Source organism: Sinocyclocheilus rhinocerous, unplaced genomic scaffold (assembly GCF_001515625.1).
Source record: "Sinocyclocheilus rhinocerous isolate Xijiao unplaced genomic scaffold, SAMN03320098_v1.1 scaffold904, whole genome shotgun sequence".
Classification (NCBI taxonomy): Eukaryota; Metazoa; Chordata; class Actinopteri; order Cypriniformes; family Cyprinidae; genus Sinocyclocheilus; species Sinocyclocheilus rhinocerous.
Window position 1 is genome coordinate 241,560 of NW_015658509.1, and position 5,103 is coordinate 246,662.

Genomic DNA, 5,103 nt, shown 5'->3' on the forward strand with positions numbered 1-5,103 from the left:
AATAGTGTTTCAAAGACAGCTCTAGACGTCTTATTCACGAGCATACAAAATGAACAGGGACACGCTGCACCATGAATGAACGAAAAAACGAGGACTTTTCTGCTAAGAGAGTATATTTGGTTCAGTTCACTGTGTGAGTTAGCTGCTTTCAGCAAGACCAGATGAATGCATAAATGTTGGTTAAAATAATGTAAGGAAGTTATTGAAAGTGATTATTCATTTTTCAGGCAACAGTGTAAAAAAATGTCCACCTACTCCAGCTTAAGTTTAGGTGCTGCCTTAAAGGGATAGTTCACCCAAAAATGAAAATTTGATGTTTATCTGCTTCAAGATGTAGGTGACTTTGTTTTTTCAGTAGAACACAAACGAAGATTTTTAACACAAACCGTTGCAGTCTGTCAGTCTTATAATGGAGGTGAATGGGAATCACGGCTTTGAGAGTTAAAAAAAACATACACAAACAAAACCAAATTAAACCCTGCGGCTCGTGACGATACATTGATGTGTAAAGACACGAAACGATCGGTCTGTGCAAGAAACTGAACAGTATTTATATCGTTTTTTACCTCTGATGCACTGATTGACACTCCTAATTGAGATTGTAGATAGAGTGTCAATGGTCCATTTGAGAGATAGGTGGCCGTAAAGCAAGAAGAAGAAGAAGACGCGTCACGCGCCGGCTGTCGAGGACGTGCTCAGGGCAGTTTGGACATTGCGTGAATCAGAGGTAAAAACGATATAAATACTGTTTAGTTTCTTGCACAGACCGATCGTTTTGTGTCTTTACACATCAATGTATCGTCACGAGCCGCAGGGTTTAATTTGGTTTTGTTTGTGTATGTTTTTTTTGACTCTCAAAGCCGTGATTCCCATTCACTTACATTATAAGACTGACAGACTGCAACGGTTTGAGTTAAAAATCTTCGTTTGTGTTCTACTGAAGAAACAAAGTCACCTACATCTTGGATGCCCTGGGGGTAAGCAGATAAACATCACATTTTCATTTTTGGGTGAACTATCCCTTTAAATGTTTAAGTGTGATCAAATTGGCAGTACAAGTCATTTCAATTTAAAATATATTAAAATGTCTTGAGATTGAGCTGAATCTTGAGTTGAAGGTTGAGTTGAATCTTGTATGTCTTAAAAAATTAAGTTTAAATTGGTTAAATTACTTTGACGAGTTAAAGTAACGGAAAAAAAAACATGCATTACTGTGACTTATTGATTGATTGATTTTAAACAGTGTACTGTCTTTTTGGTACTTTGTCAAGTATAGTAATTCACCAAATGTAAGAATTGTAATGCTTTGTAGTTCATTTTCAATCTTGTAGTTCTTGTTTCTGTTTTGAACAACTGTGTTGTTTGAATGATTCAATGACTCACTCGTAAAAGTCTAAAAGAGACTCATTGTCAGCACCTACTGGTGTAACTTTAGTCTGTGAACGAATCAGTTCACTGGGAACACTAAATCAGATTCACAACACTAATTCAACATTGCATTTGTACATTTAGCCTACAATTAGATTACAGCTCTCCATAATACTCATGTTCACTGCCACACAGTAACATAAGAGACTATTGCCATTTCTGAGTGCAGAACTTTAGTTTCAAGAACAGAACGATTGAACGGCCTAAAATACGCCAGCAGAAATGAATAAATAAAGCTGCGAGGTGGGATTGCTTTTCTCAATTAGACAGCTCTCCACCGGACCTGCACTCAGCCTTTAATGGCTTTGGCATTTGCTGATTGTAAAAGACCTTCAGATTGGCACCTCTAAAAGAGCTCGGACTGTCACAGCGACAGCTGCGCTGAACAGAAAAGCAGCAGTGGATGACAATGAGATGCAAACGTAAGTACTTGAAAATAAATGATGGGTTGCTGTTCTTCCTTTTATTATTGAAGAAAACATTTTGTTTAGCATGCATGTTTTGGAGTGATTTCTACTTAAAGGTCATTGCACAATTAATCTTTAATGATAGTTTTTCTGTTGTAGTTGCTAAATGTTGTTTTGGCCATACATGATCTGTAATCTGTGATTTTGCAAAAACTTTGGGGATTTTCAGACGGCAAAATCAATTCAAGCTAAAGGCAAAATTAAACCACTTAACAATCAAATGAATATCTAATGCATCCCTTGCACTGGCATTTATCTTCCTCACTTTGTTTTTTTTTTGCATAGGGCCTGTTCTTTGAGGTTTTAGATGATATTTGTTTTCATAAGAGGGTTTTAACGTAAGGTGACCTGATTTATGAAACACAAACCAGGGTTTAGTATTCAAAATATCATTCAAATCTCACTTTTTGTTATCTATGAATGACAAATTGAGTTTTTTTTAATAGTTTTGGTTAAAAAAACTATTCTATTCATATATATATATATATATATATATATATATATGTGTGTGTGTGTGTGTGTTTTTATTTTTTTTTATTTAATTTTTTTAGAAAAACATGATACACTACCATTGAAAAGTTTGGGGCAAGTGAAAAACAAACAAAAAAAAAATGTATGCTTTCATTCATCAAGAATGCGTTAAAGGGGTCCTATTATGCTTTTTCACTTTTTTAATTTTAGTCAGTGTGTAGATATATATATATATACATATGTATATGTGTGTGTGTTTATTTATTTATTTGTATGTGTGCGGGTCAAGTTGACCTTATCTTCTTTTAATGCAACTAATCAAAAATCTCACAGTGAAAAACAGTAAATACTAACAATTGCAAATAGAAAATAGATCAAAACTCTATTTTCAACAAAGTTATGATTTAAAAAAAAAACATTAAAATAAATTAATAAATTTAATAAACTTTTTCTCATTTTCTATTTTCATTATCGCAAACTGTGAATATACTGTATACATTAATTTTAACATTTTTTTCTGCGTTATTTTATGTTTTGTGCTTTTTGAGGTGAATCTCTACTGTCCCTGATTAGGCTTATTATTTTGTATTTTAGGCTCATTTGATGTGCTTTCTGCAAGTGTAATTGTTAAAAATATAATTATTGTCAATCCTTTTTTTTTTTTTTTTTACTGAGTTGTGATGGCGAAACTTTAGTGAACATTTAACAGCTTTTTAATGGAAAGGTTAGACCTACATTAGCATAGCATGTAGCTCTGGGTGCAGTGCATGATGGGTACATGACATTCACAAACACATGGCTGACGTAACCGCTGTAAATGCAAATCGACTGAAAAAGGCCGTCTTCACTGCATTTGTACCTGAGAGACTGTTATCTGACTAAAGTGCTCCCTACATAGGCGGTATTTTAAGATGTTCTAGGTGTTCTTTTGACATGAATGTTGTTCCACAAAGCTAGGCAGTGAAATTGTACTCATTTGAACAATTAAATATTCATACAACATCGTGGACAAAGATGCAATTCACCCATTTTTGAAAAGTTCTGATGAAAAATAGTTAAAAGCCCTGAAGTGCACTTAATTGTACTGTAGTGCACTCGTAGTGTATCAGAAGTATATTTTTAAAACTGTACTTGCAGATCATATAATATTACTGAAATAAAAGGCCACTTAAGTGACTTAAAGAGACTTAAAGTAATGTTTATGGGACGTTCTTAAACATTATTAATATTTGATATATGTTCTCATAACATTGAGAGAAAACGTTCTGAGATCAACATTCTTGGAACGTCCTTATGATGTCATTTGTACTTGATGAACGTTCTAAGAAACATTTTTTGAAACCTTTAAGTAACATTCCAATCGTGACAAGAAACCTAGACATTTTATCGTTATTAGAATATTAAAAATAAACATTCAAATAACATTATTTTGGGTGACAAAGTTAGTAGAACATTTAAGAAACATTTTAGTCATATTTAAATAATGTTCTAATCACAACAAGAAAACTGGACAATTAACGTTCTTAGAATATTAACATAAACATTCGAATAACGTTATATTTTGAGTGAAAATAAAGTTAGTAGAACGTTGGGAGGAAACGTTTTTATAACCTTTAAATAACGTTCTAATCACAACAAGAAAACTGCACATTTCAACGTTTTAGAAACATTTCAAAACAATGTTCCCACAATGTTTGTATAACCTAAATTTGTTAGCTGGGAAGTTGCAGACGTCCGTTGACATACAGTACGACACGTTTCTATATTAAAAACAGCTAGGCGGCATGCAACTGAATGAAGAAGATCTCGAGATGCGATTAAAATGTTACGCAGTTTTAATTTCACACACAGCAAAAAATAAAAATAGAAATATAAATAAAACAAGAAATCAAAAACCAGCCCCTTAGCAGCTTAAAGTGAAGCCACTGCTTCAAAAACCACAGCTTCCCATCAATGAATCACCATGTTAATCTGAGAAGACACAACATGAAACGCGTTTCGCCGATTATCTTTAGGCTCGCCTCGACAGCACCTCAAAATTTACAGTCTGGAGTTTAATTAACAGCAAACGCAAACACTTCGCCGGCTGCTCAAACAAAGCTTCACTAATCACAGGCATTATTAGAGCTTTAGTGAAGTCTCGGCATCTTCATGAGACGTGACACTTATGCCGAGTTCACACTGCACAATTTTAGCCCGATTTTTCACTCGCCGACAGGTTTTGCGAAATCGCCGACAAATGCCCGAAATCGGAGGCAAATCGGTGCTCGTTCACGCGAGTGACAATCACGCAGTGTGAATTATCAAAGACGCGATCTGAGGGAATCGCCGACACGTCGCCGACGCCCGTGAAATATTTGGCATGCTAAATATCTGGAGCTGTCGGCGATTCACAAACACACTGTGTGAAATGAGTTCTGACTGAAAAACACATCGGCGATGACCTACAGCCAATGAGAGACCAAGATACAGGGCAGCGGGAAGTTCGGGGAGGAGTTATAGACCAGAATATCAGTATTTTAATAGATATATGAACAATTATATCATACAGAAACAAGCACAAACTTTTGCTTGCCCAGCCACAACATCAGCATAACTCAGCAAAATTATTTACTTATTAAAATACTGTAACAGTTTCACTGATTAAGAAATATTTTTGTGTGCTTGTGTGGTAATATTAGGCCTATTATATTAATAGGGAAGGGGGGCCCAAAAATTTGTTTTGCCTATGTCACGA